This window comes from Balaenoptera ricei, chromosome 3 (genome assembly GCF_028023285.1).
Source record: "Balaenoptera ricei isolate mBalRic1 chromosome 3, mBalRic1.hap2, whole genome shotgun sequence".
NCBI classification, from domain to species: Eukaryota; Metazoa; Chordata; class Mammalia; order Artiodactyla; family Balaenopteridae; genus Balaenoptera; species Balaenoptera ricei.
In genome coordinates this window covers 124,451,294-124,469,362 of record NC_082641.1, presented here as the reverse complement: position 1 = coordinate 124,469,362, position 18,069 = coordinate 124,451,294, and the positions used below count along the sequence as shown (strand labels likewise).

The following is an 18,069-nucleotide window of genomic DNA, read 5'->3' as shown; positions in this document are numbered from 1 at the left end:
TCACCATTCAGCCTGTGAGTGTGACAGTTTAATTGAGGAGAAGGAAACAATAAGATGTAATGGGAACATTTTATATTTATTGTCCAAAATAAAGAGGTAGATATAGTATCAAATTGTTCCCTCATACATGCTTACTCAAAATAATTAACTGAAGAAGAGAAAGAGAGGAAAAATGGGTATGAGTTAAAGCACTTGAGAAATGAATAGTTGTGGTGCCCACTGTATATACACCCGTGTGCTCATTTATTCCACAGCATTCATTGAGGAGTGAATCATTTAATTGTTGTCCAGAAAACTTGCATTCTTGGTGAGAAAAAAATTTTGTTAGCGTCAGACAGACCTGGGTTTGTTTCTCGAATTCACCGTCTAAAGCTGCATGCCCTTGTGAAGTCATTTAGACTCAGAGTCTTTGTTTCTTGATCTGTACAATACGGATGCTAGTAGTACATATTCCCAGTGAGTATTGCAATGACTAAATGAGATAGTGCATGAAAGCACTTTTTGCCATGCATGGTGCAGAGAGATACCTAATAATTGCATTATTATTACTATTATTACACCAAATACCTCTCTTGTGTACAAAAAGTGTGAAAGAATGCCCATGTTACCGGGCCCTCCTCAGCACTGTTGGTTTGGAAAGATCATTGTCGGGAGACATGGTTAGAACCCTGAACTAAATAGATACGTATTTTAAGGAGCTCATCATCTAATAAAAATTCAGGCAAATTAGCTGGCAACTTCAGTCCAGGGTAATAGGGGCGTGATAACAGAAGTTAGAATGCTCCGCGAGTACATAAATGAAGCACATGGCCTAGTCTAGGGGTGTCAGCAAAGGTGTCACAGGAGCATAGTACCCAAGCTCAGTCCTGAAGGTAAAGTACACGTTAGTTGTGCAAAGGGAAGGGGAAAAGAGTACTCCAGCCCGAGGGAACAGCATGTGCAAAGCTGTGTGGGCAAGAGAGAGTGGATTGTGTTCAGGGAAACCAAGGAGCTTTAGTGTGGCCAGGTTGTGAAGGAGGAAAACACCATCCACAGAGAAAACAGCAAGTGCAGTATCCTGACAGAGGCAGTGTGTACTCCTGTCACGACAAACCCATAAACTCTGTGCTGCTATCTTCTGTTTTCAGAACAGAAAACAGAAACTCAAATGGTGTCGTAAGTTTCCCAAACTCCCAGCTCTGGTTTACCACAAAGTCAATATCCTTTTCATTACACTATAGGCTTCCTCTCTGTATGGCGTATGTGTGTGCGTGTGCTTGTATGGATAAGTGCATGTGACACAATTTTAATCCCTTCTTATATCATAAATATAAAGATCAAAAATATAACCTTAAAGAGAGAGCATTCCCATAAAGTTGTTTTAAAGCCAGAAGATTTCAACTTGGCTTTTCTGATGTCAGCTACTCATATTATTCAAGCAAACGATCTATGAATGACAGCTCACAATGTGCAAAGGATTTAATTTCTTAAACAGTTTCTGTATATTATAAAGAAAGAAATGAGACATTCACAGCTTGACTTTGTTCTCTACATCATTAGTTTATACCTCACTCTTATGAAAGATTAGATAAAGCTGTGACCGTGAGGGGATGGAGTGATCTTATTTACCTATAAACAATTTAATTCCTTAAGTCACAGGTTCCCTTCTCAGGCCTTTACTCTCAACACACACACACACACACACACACACACACACACACACACACACACACCCTAAATAGTCATATATTAGAATATTCAGGAGCATGTAGGAACGGTCAATAGACTTGGTATTTACATAGATAATATAGCAAGCTAATAAGTATTCATCTACCATTTCCCCTCTCCTTCCTTTATCTTGGTGTTTTTCTTGTTTATTTGGATGTCTTTGCAATGAGCTGGCCTTCCATATGACCCAGAAGTGCAGGGAATGACATGGGGTTGTGTTCTAACAATGGAAAATACATCTGATGAAATTATATTTCTTTTTTTAATTGCCTAAGGAGATATTTAAAAATCTATTAATGTATAAATACATATTTTTCACGTTTAAGGTGAATGTTAGGTTTCATTGGATTAATTTATGTGTTTTGTTTTGGACTCTTCTGCCTCCATTTGTGGATTTCTGGGGATAGTGTTTTTTTCCCTAAAAAATTGCCCTCTTTAGACACAGATGTTTCTCAGTTTAGCCTATCCATGGTGTAATTCGAGATATTTTCTCCCAGAGTTGCTGTGAATTTTTGTATTTTTGGAGGCTATTTCGATGAGAAGTTTAGAAAAGGCAAATAGGAAACAATCTAGAATATAAGTCAAACTAGGAGGTAGTGAAATATCTTCAAGTGCCTCTGAAATTAAGGGTAAAATGCTGTCCTTTACTCCTCTCAAAGCTCATCTCCGTTCAGTGCACATTGAAGAAAGCATGCTGTGGTCCTCAAAGGCACCTGACTTGGTTTTCTAAAATTCTGATTTTTTCATCATTTTGTACACTGCTAGGTATGGAAGTGACTTACATTTTAACAGATTATAGTATTGAACTGTAAAAGAGGAATAGAAGAAAGAGAAATTGTGTATTTGGCTTTTTTTGTATCCTGAAGTAGGCCACATCTTCTGAATACTAGTTATATTCATGAAGCATTACTTCTGAATCAAAATTCTGTTGTATCATTGGTCTATGTAATAATTTCAAATATACCTCATCTTTATTGTGGCACATCCATCCTTTGGTGAGTGCTGTTAATAGTTTGGTTTCTACAGGGAATGGCTCAGGACCTAGGGAATGGCGGTAAAGATTCAGCATTTTAAAAGGAGCCTTTTGGAAGAACTACATGCAGTACTTTGAAGGTAAATTACTAAAGCAATTTCAGTGTATTTGTCCTAATCAAAGAAGTATCTTTTCCAAAAGTGTCTGTAAATTGTTCAGATCAGCATGACACAAGTTCACAGTGACTTATTTCAAGTAACTTCCAAGTGTGAAACACTATCCTTTGGTGTACTTAAAGTCCATATGATTTTAGTGAAAATCCAAGAAAGAGTCTTATTATCCTTCCTTGCGTCTCCCTTGTTCTAAGTAGCAAGTAATAATAATAATGATGATGATGATGATGATTAATGAAGGAAAAGAAGAGAAATAGATTAAAACTACTACTACTAATAATAGATATTTATTTAACATTTTTTATGTGCCAAGCGCTGAGCCCAACACTTTACTTGCACCCCATCATTCAATGCTAACAATACCAATTTTCAGTCAAGAGTACTGGAGCTTAAAAAGGTTGGAGAGTTTGTGCAGAGTCACAGGATAGAAGCCCAAGTAATCTGAATTCAAGGTCTGGGCCTTTCATCACTATAAATTTTTTTCTTCTGTATGACACTTACAAATCTAGAATTAGAGTACTGGAGTTCCCTTGTCTTCTGAAACACTCTTTGGATTTAGCTCTGTACCTGGGGAGATGTCACTGGCCCATACCTAGGATCAGACTTTCCATCTGTGAAATGAAGAGGTTGGACTGGGTAGTTTCTATGGTCCCTTCTAGTACTGTTATTCTATGACCAGGGAGCACGTACTGTGACCTATGGTTAGAGCAAACAGCCAACTCTGTTTGCCTTGGATTGAAAGGGTTACTGAGATGTGGGACTTTCAGTGCTGATATAGGACAGTCTGGGGCAAACCTGGACTGTTTGTCACCTACTACAATACCTGTTCTTTTGACCTCATTATTCTGAGCACAACCATTTTTTCAAGAATTCTTTGAATTCCTTTGACTGGGACTTCCTGTTTCTTAGATAAACTCTTGAAGAACTAGAGTGTAGAGTAGATTATTCAAAGGGTGGTGGGCCTGCTTTTTCCTCCCCAGGCGTGGTACGCTTGAGTGGTTGGGATAGTATCACCTTCCTTTCCTTTTACTTCAAATGAGTGGGCTGGTTTGTTTTGCAAATTTGCTTTTGCTCTGATACTTGAGGAGTGCACACTGACAAGATGACAGCAGTAGTATTCCATCTGAAATGATCTCCACTGATGAAAGGAAATGGTTATGTAGTAAGGGTAACTTCATGTTATTAAACACCTACTCTTCAAAAGGCATTTTGTGTGCACTAAATGAATTTTGAAAGCAGTGATTCCAAGTAGCTATTATTATCCACACTTTAAGGGCAAGGAAGCTGAGACTCAGAGAAGTTCAGTAACTTACTGAAATTAACAGCTAAATCTAAACTGGGATTTGAACACTGGCACCCCCAAGTTCAGAGTCCCTATTTTTCCCATGCAAATGGCGACTTCTGCTGTTCAAAACAGCTACAGTTTCTAGTTTCTTTGAATATGAGTGATGCTTATGTTCTTGAAGATTCCACATGAAATACATTGAGATGTCTGGCTTCTTGCTTTCAAATCCTGACTTTCTTCCTATGCAGAATAATGGGATCCTTTCTTCGACAGATATGAAGCAAGTGCCTTATGTACTGCTGTATATTCCCCCTACTTTGTAAGTTTCCTGTTTCATTAGAACAGAGTTATATTTCCAGTTCTTGTTAGAGTAAGCAAAGATGTATTTTTATCATTAGAAGAAACAAGGTCAGTAGAAAGTTGAAAAAAACTATTTCCATGGACTTAGGTAGTTCAGGCAACAAGAAATAACATTTCAATGAATCTCAGCGTTTAACAGAATTTACTTGTTAAAACTACAATTCTAAGTAGTATGAACTACAAAATGTGTCTGCTCAAATCCAGTATGTAATACTAGAAAATCCTTAACTCTAAGTATAAAGAAATAGATGCAAATCTAATTTTTGAAATCTAATCATTAATTAGCATTAACACAATTTTTGCAGTGTCTAAACAAACAAAACTGCAAAATTATGGGTGTATTACAAACATTTATTTTATGCTTACTATGTGAATTTAATCCTCACAAAAGCCTATGGGTAAACAGTTTCTCCTTTTGTACTAACGCAGTATCTAAAGTTCAGCCAGATTAATTTATGTGACTAGGAAATATGAGAGATAGTATTAGAGACAATACTGGAACCTTAGTCAACCTAATAACACTCGGATATGTTATCTCAGAATTATTCCAGAAATTTTTTTGTTTTTGAATTCTTTCTCTGGGATGTTCTATTGTATATTATAGTAAGCCTAATTAACTCAGACAAGGTTACTACTTATGACCATATTTAAATTATTCAACACATTTTAATGCATCCATTGTTAATCTGATTCCATAATGTATGTGTATATGTGATTGCAAACACCCTGGCTACTCTTACACAATTAATTAAGAGTTTAAAAAATGTGTGAATTATTAATTCAATTTTCCTACCTTTATTTGACTATTATGGTAAATACATACCATACTTTTCTACCTTTATTAAAAAGCCATCTTTCTTCCAACCATGGAGAATTAGATAAACTTTTCTGTAGAGGACATTTTTCTTCTTAATTAATTATGTAATTTTAACATCTGACTCTCACGAGACGCTTAGTGTGTTTCCTCTGCTGCTCAGCTATTTCCTCCTTCTGTGTTAGTTGTTCTTCTCCAGTAACAGGAACTGAATGTTACCCAAATACTAATGAGAGTTAAAGAAATTTCAAATTATATTTCAGCAAATGAGATGTTTCTTTTCACATATATGGAGAAATTAACGGCTCCAAAATCCTTTAAAAGAAGAAAAACTTCATTTGCAAAGATTATAGAAAGCAATTAAGTTCTGAACTAATAAAACGTTGACTTATATTGATAGTTAATATTAAATAGTTTTCAGTTTGCATAAACCAAAATTTAATCAGAAGTAAAATTCTACTTAAGTTTGCATAATTCACTGCAGACTCAAACACTTGTAAAAGCATGTGTAAGCATATCATTAACCAATTGCAAAGGATTATCATACTAACATGAAATATAAATAGCATTAATCATACTTTGATTTAGAGTATTTTTCTTAATGATTCCTCCACCATTCCTATGGGGGAAGGAGGGACTTATTTTAGCTTCTGAAATAGAAGATTAGAGAAGTTACTTGTTTTTTATAACTTTAAAAATATAACTAGTAAATAGTGAACAATTTGAAAAATAGAATGCATCCTCCCAAGACTCCCATAGTATTCACTGAACTTACTTCTTAGCTGGATTATGAAATACTGACAAACTTCATGTTAAATTTACATCTCAGTGGCCTCTATCAGAGCCCCTAATTTCAGGTCAAATTCCTCTCTGTAGTCCCCCATAAATTCCTGGTTCTTTCTTATTTTTATGTTTGGCATTCCTTTCTTATGATGAATTTTTTATAACAAAATAAAAGTAATATAAATTTTATAATAAAATTCACGTTTTTAAAGTGTGTCGTAAGACGAATTTTCAACAAATACATATATTCATGTTATGTTACTTGCCCTTTTGTTTTTAACTGGGGTGTAGTTGTTTTACAATGTTGTGTTCATTTCTACTGTACAGCGAAGTGAAATAGAGTTCCCTGTGTTATACAGCAGGTTCTCGTTAATTATCTATTTTATACATATTGGTGTATATATATATATATCAATCCCAATCTCCCAATTCATCCCCTCCCCCCTTTCCCCCCTTGGTGTCCATACGTTTGTTATCAACTCTGCCACTGATACCAATTCTCTTGACTTGGCATTCAACCCACTATTTTCTCATCATACTTTAGCTGATACTTATTCTGTAAAGGATCAATTAGTAAATATGTTAGACTTCGTGGGTGTACACCCTCTGACACAGCTACAACTCCATGTAGTGTAAAAATGGCCATAGATAATATGTAAACAAATAACAGTGACTATTTTCCAATAAAACTTTATTTATGGACACAAATATTAATTACATACGATTTTTACATTTCACAAAATATTATTATTCTTTGATTTTTTTTCGGTGATTTAAACATGTAACATCTATTTTTAGCTCACAGGCCATACAAAAACAGGTGATGAGGTGGATTTGATCAATGGGCCTTAATTGGCCAAAGGATCATGAAATCATAAAATTCAGTGTAAGTTCTTGAAAGCATCTCATCTGGTACTTTCTTTTTAAAAATCATATACAGAAATGAAGCTCAAAAACAGCAAAGGAGGTGGGCTTCCCTGGTGGCGCAGCGGTTGAGAATCCGCCTGCCAATGCAGGGGACGCGGGTTCGAGCCCTGGTCTGGGAAGATCCCACGTGCCGCGGACCAGCTGGGCCCGTGAGCCACAACTACTGAGCCTGCGCGTCTGGAGCCTGTGCTCCGCAACGGGAGAGGCCACGATAGTGAGAGGCCCGCGCACCGCGATGAAGAGTGGCCCCCACTTGCCGCAACTAGAGAAAGCCCTCGCACAGAAACGAAGACCCAACACAGACATAAATAAATAAATAAATTAATTAAAAACAGCAAAGGAATCTAAGTGGTTTAAAAGAACTATATGGAATGTCAGAGAGTCTGCACTGGTCAACCTGTAGTGGCTGCCTGGAGCGCGGTGCTGGGAAGAGCCGTGAGGTCCAGTCTGGGCCGAGTGGGAGGAAAATCGTGTTGTGATTGATTGATGATGTCTGCCTTGAGTGCCGCAGTGGAATCAAATCAGAGGGATATTTAATGTATGCAAATTCACCTGTTCGTGCTCTGCCAAAGGAGAGGGAGAAGAGGGTGGACCAAAGAGACAGAAGTCAAGATTGTATGAATGAACGGTAACTTGAGAATGAGGACGAGAACAAATGAATGAACAATTGAAATACTGCAGGCCCTTCTGATTGCCTTCCACTCAATGAGTATATTCCTCAGTGTGTGACAAGATGGGAAGCAATCTCTTGTTCCCTCTGTCAGACACATTCACCATACAGAGAGATTCTAGGCTTTAAAATACTTTCTTTAAAAATTGCAACATGTCCCAGATGCAAGCTACCTACCTAACATGGTGTTCAATCAGAAAAAAAAAAAATAAGAAGAAGAAAACAGAAGTATGTTTCAGTAAGAAAGAAAAATTTGGCTGTGTTGGATGTTTTGAAACATGTTACATTTAGGTCCAACATGGAGCTTTCCCAAATGCAGTTTTGACTTGATTCATTTTTACCTTACGTGATGTGCTTACTACCCAACCCCCTGGAAAGATGTGTCTCTATGTCTCTACTGTAGCTCACAAATTTGACATTCCCTATTAAGCCCAAGGTAACACCGGACATTAACAACTCAATTTTTAATTTTACTTGGTACCCTCACCCACAGGGGTACAAGGGATCGAAGAATATGTCAAATGCTGAAGGAAGGATGCTGCATTGTCACATTTAGGAGACACTGAATCAATTTATCCTATTCTTTTGAAGTTAAGAATGACCTTCTAGAATGGTGTCTCTACTCATTATTTATTCTTTTTCTCAGGCTTTTATATCTGGAGTAAGGAAATAGCAGGGCCGGAGACTATTCTTTACTTTTCTGATAACTTTATTGGATGATCAAACCACGAGTTTACCTTAGTCATTCAAGTATCTATACTAACTGTTCACCCTTGCAGCCACCCTACAGAACAAGTGGGATCAGACAAACAGGAGTTCAAGCAACGATACTGAACTCCAGCAATATAAGCTCAGGCCCTTGCCCAGGGTCAATCTTGGTCTCTGCCTGGTTTGCAGCCCATGACGATACCGATACCAATTTACATAATCATGAGTTACAACTGCCATTTTTCCACGCTCAGCACTGCTTCTATTATAGGGAAATTGGTTACCAGACAGAAAGGGAACATATACAAAAGCATTTAGAATTCTAAATATCATTCCTTTCTTTGTTCCTAATCTATAGATATTTCTGTAAATCCTTTGAAAAATACAGAAGTGGTATATTCTAAGTACAAACTGGAGTATTAATCAGGGGTTAAAGATACCCGGTTTCTATTTAGGCTCTGCCTTGTGTGCTGGTTATATTCGACATCTCTTATCTGTGGGATAAAGAAAGTACTGTATCTGTCTCTTTTGGCACAAGGGAGCTATGAGAGTAAATGATATATTCTGCTTCAGTATAATTCCTTAGTTAATTGCATTACTATGTAAAAATTATGATAATAAATGTTATTGCTCAAACCATTATTTGTGGTTTATGAAAAACAGGCTTATTTTCCCCCAATTAGTTCTAATGTACCAGCAGATACCCTTTTTTTCTTACAGCCTATAACTGTTTGCTAAGTACACTCTTCCAAATTATTGGTTAGGCAAGAACAAAAAATCCATTGCCCTTGCTGTATATTAACTAGAAAATTGGCACAAATAATCTTTGTGTTATAAATAGTTCCCTTTCATCCCAGATGCAACTAGAAAGTCAAAGAAAATAATGTTATAGATGAAGACAAGCATTCTTTCCATTTTCTGGAAGGAACACAATGTTGCCAGTGTTCAATTTTTTTCCCTTTCATCATTTCCACAGACACTGCCTAATTGTGTAGCCCTGATAATTTTCCAAAGAGGCTTGCTAACATGTGAAGGATCATATTTTCCGGTGATAAAGAGACATGACAGCTCTCTTTTACAAACCCCCAAATTCAATAATTCCTAATTTTGTTTTTTTGGAAAGTTAATGCTATACAGGTCAAGGTAAATATCTTTCTAAAATCTTAGTGTTAAGTTAGCTTTTTTTTTTTATTGTGGTTAAAAAAACACATAATATGAGACTACCCTCTTAAATTTTTAAATGTAGAGTACAGTACTGATAGCTGTAAGCACAGTGTTGTACAGCAGATTTCTAGAACATTTTCATCCCGCATGACTGAAACTCCATACACATTGAATAGCAACTCTCTGCTTTCCCCGCTCAGCACATGGCAACCTCCATTTTATTTCCTGCTTCTATGAGTTTAACTACTCTAGATACCTTATATTAGTGAAGTCATGTAATATATGTCCTGCTGTGTCCTTATTTCTGTTAACATAATGTTCTCAAAGTTCATCCATTTTATAGTATATGACAGGATTTCCCTCTTTTATGACTGAATAATATTCCATTGTATGCACATACCACTTTTTAAAAATCCATTCACCTGTCAGTGGACATTTAGGTTGCATTCATGTCTTGCCTATTTTGAACAATGCTGCACTGCACATGAAAGTGCAAATATCTCTTCAAGATCCTGATTTCAGTTTTGTTTTGATAAATAACCAGAATTGGAATTGTTGAATCATATGGTAATTCTATTTTTAGTTTTTTGAGGAAAAGCTTTACTGTTTTCCATAGTGGCTACACTATTTTATATTCCTACCAATAGCGTGGAATTCCAATTTCTCCACATCTGTAACAAAACTTGTTATTTTCTGGGCTCTTTTGATAATTGCCATCCTGGCAGGTGTGAGGTGCTACCTCATTGTGGTTTTGACTTGCATTTTCCTGATGGTTAGTGATGTTGGCCCTGGGCTTTTCTTTCTTGGGAGATTTTTGATTACTGACTTAATCTCCTTACTAGTTATAGGTGTGTTCATATTTTCTATTTCTTTATTTCTTTATTTCTTTATTTTTTATTTTTGGCTGTGTTGGGTCTTCCTTTCTGTGCGAGGGCTTTCTCTAGTTGGGGCAAGCAGGGGCCACTCTTCATCACGGTGCGCGGGCCTCTCACTATTGTGGCTTCTCTTGTTGCAGAGCACAGGCTCCAGACGCGCGGGCTCAGTAGTTGTGGCTCACGTGCCTAGTTGCTCCGCGGCATGTGGGATCTTTGCAGACCAGGGCTCGAACCCGTGTCCCCTGCATTGGCAGGCAGATTCTCAACCACTGCGTCACCAGGGAAGCCCTTTCTATTTCTTTCTGATTCCATCTTGACAGGTTGTATGTTTCTAGAAATTTATCTGTTTCTTCTAGGCTATGTAGTTTCTTGGTATATAACTGTTCACATTAGTCTTTTATAATCCTTTTAATTTCTGTGAAATCAGTTGTAATGTCTCCACTTTTATTTCTGATATTATTTTTCTAGTCTTCTCTTTTTTTTTCTTAGGCTAGCTAAGGATTTGTCCATTTTGTTGATATTTTCAAAAAAACCACTCAAGACAGAGGCTTGCTTGTAGGCAGTTACTTTGGGAAGTAATCTCAGGGAACAGGGAAAGGGTAGAGGAAGACTTTGAAGACTGAAGCAGGGAAAAAAGGAAAGGTAACAGAAGAGGGGATTATTAAGCTGGTTTTATTGTAGCCAACTGAGGCTGACCTTGTAGGAACACTCTGAGGAACCTGTAGAATGTTCCTTAAAATAATCCACCTGAGGACAGATGAGAAGAGTTATTTACTACTGCATGTTGCTTCAGGATATTATAATCCCTAGTAACTTTATCCCCCCCTCTTGATCATTCCTTAAGAATTCAGTCCAAATTTTACATCCCCACTGTCTACCACAATACTTTCAACATAGAAGGTACTTATTAATAAATACGTGTTGAATTCATCAATTGAATGTGCTCTCCTCAGTAGTTATTCTGAGCCAAGAGGGGAGCTACTAAAATCTGCAGTGTACATTGAAACTTTCCCTTAAGCAAAAACGACGAATATTAACTATGAGTCCATTTGGACTGATAAAATAAAATACCACAGACTGGGTGCTTATAAACAATACAAATTTATTGTTCACAGTTCTGGAGGCTGGGAAGTCCAAGATCAGGGTACCAGGATGTTCACCTTCTAGTGAGGGTCCTCTTGGTGGTTCATAGCCTGCGCCTTCTCACTGTATCCTTACATGGTGGAAGGGGCTGGGGATCTCTCTGGAGCCTTTTTTATAAGGTACTAATTCCATTCATCAGGGTTCCACCCTCATGACTTAAACACCTCCCAAAGGCCCTACCTATTAATAACATCATACTGGGCATTAGAATTTCAACATATCAATTTTGTGGAGGACATAAATATTCAGACTACAGCATTAACATTTATCTCAGAAAAAGTGTCCAAATTATTCTCTACCTCTTGACCAAGGCTACCACTGGTGGGGTGGAAGTTTTAATGTCTTTTATACTTTTAAAATTTATGAATATATATCATTGTTCTACAGTTCCTTGTTTACCTTAAACACACATACAGACACAGACACACACACACAGACACACACATAACTTGCTCCAGAGTTGTACTGCCTGGGCTTGAGGTCTGATATAGCTAACTATTCTCTAGGTGGCTTTGGGCAAGTTGCTTATCCTCTCCGTTCCTGTGATTCTACACCGATAAAATGACAATAATTCTAATACCTGCCTCATGGGAGAATTATAGGTGATAAACCATGTAACCTACTTTATAAATAGGTACAAGCCCCCCGAATGAGGCATTTTATTGATAGTATATAGTAATAAAAGCACTGTTTGGGCCAGGGAAATATCTTCTGTGTATCTCTGGCATCATCTGAGTACACGTTATCAGGGGCAATGTGGAAATTTTTTAACAATTGTCTGGCGTGGGCATTGACCAAACAGAGTGGTCACTGGTCATTAACAATCATTATGGCCTTACTGGTATGTACAGGTCAAATATAGGCATGCAGCTCCCTCAGAACTTTCCCAAAGCAGAGGGCTCCTCTGGTACTCTCCTGACTCCACTCCCTGTCTGCAGCTTTCCTGCATCCTGGGGTGGTCCAGGATTGCAAATAACTCTAAGCGGGCAGATTCAGGTGGGAGATATGCTGCTGAGAGGTGAGGGGTAGTTGCCTCTGGGCAATAGTATGGATTACGGTGAGGAGGGGCCCTCCCATGCCACTCTTAGCCATTCTTCCTGCAGTTTTAGAGAATCAGGTGTGCTCTGCTGTGGAGAGAACCTGCGTCTCTTTGCGCACGCGCAGCACCAGAGCCACCTGGAGTCTCCCCTCTCTCAGCTGTCTACGGGCACCAACAAGCACAAACTTCCATTTGCCGATTGTGTAAGAGCCAAGGGTAGAGGCTGCTCTCAGACTACTGTCATCAGTCTGACTTTGCATGGTTGTCAGCTGAAGAGGAAATGTTTACTGTTATTAAGCAAAACAATGACTACAATAGAAAGCTTACAGCCATCTGGTTTCTGAAGAGTGGCAAACTTTTATCCACTGCCTCAGTTTATAAAACCAAACAGCTAAAATGTAGTGAATTCCCACTCCATCACTGTGGGATACATGGATGCTTTGGAAAAGGGAAAGAGGCAAATTTTTTACATGATCTTTTGCATTACATATCTTTATAGGTTCTCATTCAACACGTAAAAGCTAGAAACATGACCTTATAAATGTGAATCCCCAGGACTCTTTGGGATCTGTGTTGCTGGATTTTTTTAAAGCTTATTGCATCGAGGGAGGGAATGAGATGTAGTGGAAAGAATGTGCAATTATAAGAGCTGGTTTAGTCTGTGACCTGTTATATTCTAACTATGGGAAAGTCAGAAAGGCATTGTCACTGTTCTGAGAGCATCTGCTTCTTCATCTGCATCAAGATCGTCCTTGTGTACTTTATAGCCTCAGGTACTGTGACACGCTTGAATGTAGCCACGAAGGGTTTGGGGGCGCATCAGAAAGTTCCCATCACCACTCCCACTCCTCAAGTCATCTGAGTCAGCTCTAGGGGGGACAAAACCTCAAGATTGGTTACCTCTGGCTGCCAGCTGTCTTCTTTAGGTACAACCTCCCATTGTGACAAAGAACAAATGGAGCTGCCAGAGGAGCCTGTGTTCCAGTTGTCCAAAGAGCATGTCATGATGACCAAAATGTGGCCAGTAAGGATGGGGGACTGCAAAGCTGGATGGGAACCTGGGAGATGCATTTGCAATCTGATAGCCAAATCTCTGTCTTCCCATGCGTGGGGTATGTCTATCCTTCTGCAGTAGACATGCCCTTTTAGTGTTATCCAGACTGGCTTCAGAGTTTCTCTGACCAAGGATGTGAGTTGTACAAATGAAAATTCCATCACTCTTTTAAACAATAAGAAAAAAATGATAAGGTTAAAAAACCTGTTTTCATTATCGCGATGTTTGTCATCAAAAGATAGACAAACTATTAGTGCCTTGATACAAAATAAATTTTTTCAAGTATTTGAATGCTGAAAATTATGTTTCATTGTTTAATCACATTCTTGAGCAAATAGGTATTTTGTGGACAATGTCTAACCTGAATTTGAAGAGCCCATCATTCAAAAAGTCTTGATCAAGAATTGTGTCAAGCTATTATTTGGGAGTTATACAAATTGAATACTTAGAATAATCTATAATGCTTTGTACTTTATTTTTATAATAATATAAATAAGGTATAATAAAATTTCCCAAGCACATATACTCTCACATCCCTTGGTTAACTCCTGCATTCTGTATAAATGTCTTGATTTTCTGTGTTCTGCCTTAAAGGGTGGGTTTGAGGCTCTTTGGAGAAAATTCATAAGAATATGCTTTGTGAATCACATTTTTTTTTGCACAACTATCATGTATTAGCCCTTAGGCTACTTTCAACCCAATCCTTTCCCATTCTGACAGGCCATTTCAGGTTCCAGATACTTTATCGATATTTTTTGCCCTATTGATTTCATACACACACACACACACACACACACACACACACACACACACACTTCTTATTTGAAATACTGACGAAACTGGAATATTTCAGAATTGAGTTAACAGAAGGCAACTTCTACCTAGTGCCCCAAAAGACATGGTCCCCATATTCCACACACCAAAGCCTGAACAAATACAACTGCTCCTTTAGTTTATAGCCCTTTTTAAACTTCACATGGCCAACATTTTCACTGAAATTTTTCTTTCTGTGAATGTGCTTTGTTTTAGCATGTAAGGTCCTAGAGTTCAGAAGCATGTTTCAGAGCACTGGGCAGATGTATATATTTATTGGATGATGTAAATTTTAGCACTCTGCCCCAACAGAGCCAAACAATTTCCTATAGTTCTTCTGGGTCTTAACAAAGTAGGCAAGGACAGCAGGGCATTATAATCCTGATTTCCATTTAAAAAACAAGAGCATTAAAGACACCGAAGACATAATATAACACAATGGTTCTGTCCCTTCTACTCCTAGAACATGTACTGACTCCATCCACTTCCCTCTAATTTCATTCTCTCCATCTTCTCTTGTGTAATCTCAGTCTAAGCCGTCATCATGTCACCTGGACCATGATAACTGGTCTCCCTCTCTCTCTTTTTTTTTTAAAAGATTTATTTATTGATTGATTGACTGATTGCTATGTTGGGTCTTCGTTTCTGTGCGAGGGCTTTCTCTAGTTGCGGCAAGTGGGAGCCACTCTTCATCGCCGTGCGCGGGCCTCTCACCATCGTGGCCTCTCTTGTTGCGGAGCACAGGCTCCAGACGCGCAGGCTCAGTAGTTGTGGCTCACGGGCCCAGTTGCTCCGCGGCATGTGGGATCCTCCCAGACCAGGGCTCGAACCCGTGTCCCCTGCATTGGCAGGCAGACTCTCAACCACCGCGCCACCAGGGAAGCCCCTGGTCTCCCTCTCTTGAATCCTTACAATGTATTCCCCACACAGCAGCCCGATCCTATCACGCCCCTGAATGGAACCCTTCAATGATTTCCTATCTCACTTGGAAGGGAATCGAAACTCCTAACCGTAGCTTACTTGATCTGATGTGATCCGGCTCACTCACGTCATCTCCTGCTGGCTCATCTGGCTTAATGTGCTTCAGCCACCCTGCTGACTGACCCTTGATTCTGCCCAAGCTCCTTTATCACAGCTTTTGCATCTGTGTTTCCCTCTGCCTGGGATCTCTTTCCTTAGATCTTCGTACAGCCAGCTGCTTCTTATTCTTCAACTCTTTGACTCTCCTAATTAGAAAGAACTTCCACGGCTAGCCTGATTAAAGTAGCCTTCCAGCAAACCTATGCATTTGCTTTGTTGCCATCGTAGCACCATGCTTAGCACTCATTCAAATTTGAATCTATCTTGCTTAATTATTTGTTTCTGTATTTATTTTCTACTTCTCCAATGAAAGACAAACTCAAGAGCAAGCAACTTGTCTCCTTTTCCCACCACTGAATCCTAGCGGCTATTAGAGTACATGGCAAATAGTAGTCAATCAATAATTATTTACTGAATGAAGGAATGCATGCATGAATGAAATGTATCATGTCAAACACTCTGAAATTGTTATGACAGGTTATTGGGTCAGAAGATCCTACTGAGAAGGTAGAAAGAAAAGGAGTAGAAATTGCTAAAATTTATGCTATCAAAGTGATATTTCCTTGTCAGTTGGAAGTAAGGCTATCAAGAGCAAAGAAGGTAAAGAAATTTTTTCAGGTTCACTCTACTAACAGCCAAGGTAGGATTCAAATCGAAAACTGTCTAAGTCTAAAATGCATGGCCTTTTTACTGCATAGGACTGGCAATAAATGACCAGGTTCCTTTCACTTAAAAAATGTCCAATGGCATAGTGGTTAATATTATTACATAATTTTTAAAAATGTCATCAATCTCAACTGAATATTCATGGTGTTTGAGAATCACATTCTTTCTTATAAATATTACTTTTATTCCTCTTAAATTATTGCAAGTGACTTGCCAAACCATGGGTCAGGAGGATGCTGACTCCCTAAAGAAGTAAAGTAATATTTGCAGTAAATTTCCTCTATTCTGGACCACAAAGACATGCAAAGAGAAGATGGGTAAAAAAAAAAAAAAAAGTGCATTTGGTTGGAAATAAGAAACTAATTCTGGGAAACCAATCAAATTGCCTCATTGGAAGCAATCCCAGACTTTTGAAAGTTACTCTTTAAAATAAAAAGAAGATGCTCAAAGAAATTAAACGGCTACCCATAAACCACAGTGATTGCACCTCTCATCTCAGGAATGACAGGCTCTGTTGTCCACGAGGTAAATTCTTTCCCGCCAGCTAGTAAGTTCTTGACTCAGAATCACAGTCAGGCAAGCCATGTAGCAAAGTCTACCAATGAATCCATTTATTCTCTGGGCAAAGACCGGCTCCATGTGCTTTACTGTTCACATTATCAGCTCTAGTCAGGTCTAGAGTCAGGTTGTGCCACATACAACCACTTCTTATATCATTTTGTTTTCACAGCATCCCTTTTTCTCCTATTTAATCAATTATGAAACTGAATCTTAGAGAGAAGTGACTTGCCTAAGGTCACACAACTCAAGGTGTTATTATTGAGACTCAGTCCCATAGGGTGTGACTTTAGAACCCAAACCCTAAACCATTCCATTATATTCCATGTGCTTACAGTTGAAAACTATGCTGACTCTTTTAAATGAAAACAGAACAAAAAACTTACAGTCAGCTTGTTTACTTAATTTGTTTTTTTTTGTAATGTTGCTTACTGTAAGTGAAAATATAAATCTATATATATATTTTTTATGCTTAGAGCTCATATAAAACTATAAAACCAAAAATATAGTTGGAAGTTAAATATAAAAGAAGGACCGTATCCAAATTAACACAATTTTATGGGGGAAATGAATCTTGCTTTACGGAAACTAAACTGTCACTCACAGCAGGGATATGGTAGTGATTCCGTGGTGGGAATTCTTTTTGACTTGGCACACCTCCAATACTGTGGGTCATGATGGCTCTATTCTACCATGACTTTTCTCCAGTAAAAATACCAAGACACCTTGGTTTGTGGCAATCATTTGGCCCTCACATAGCTCGAGCTCGACATTGACATATTGGCTCTTCCTCTGTTCTTTTCTCGTTAGCCTGTGACAATTAAATGTCGCCACCAAGTGCCAATGTGAGCGTAAGCACAGGTGTGAATGCAGGCACAGAAATCATGCAGCAGTACTTGCTTAGAAAGGGGTCATCCAGATAGTCAAGAAGTGCTGGTAGTCAGTGTTTTAGGATAACCAAACTGAACATGAAATTTAAAAAATTTTAGAGATGAATGTGGAAACCTCAAAAGTATGTCCCTGGACACCCCCAAGGGTCTGCAGATCCCAGGTTGAGTAACCATGTTTGCAGTTGATCTATCTGGGTTCAAATGATGACAATGCCAACTCAGTTTCTCCATCCATATAATGGGAATAGAAAGAAGGCTGTTCTACAGTTGTCATGAGTGTTAATGGCTACAATGCACATAAATTGCTCAACTCATAAGATAAAGGATAAGATAAAAGCTCTGTAAATATTTTCTAGTATTGTTAATATTATTAGGTGATCATGGTAT

At 38.2% G+C, this 18,069-nt stretch overlaps 1 protein-coding gene across 4 annotated transcripts in view; it reads left to right on the top strand.

Moving 5' to 3' along the window:
- Positions 1–18,069, top strand: part of PPP2R2B (protein phosphatase 2 regulatory subunit Bbeta) — a 686,797-nt gene that overhangs the window by 121,522 nt on the left and 547,206 nt on the right. Inside the window, exon 1 of one of the 4 annotated variants that reach the window (XM_059917412.1) lies at positions 2,787–2,820. The exons of the other annotated variants lie outside the window; for them this stretch is intronic. The gene's annotated coding sequence lies outside the window, so the exon portion shown is untranslated. Of the gene's footprint in view, positions 1–2,786; positions 2,821–18,069 lie in introns of those variants that run through there. 4 annotated transcript variants of the gene reach the window in all.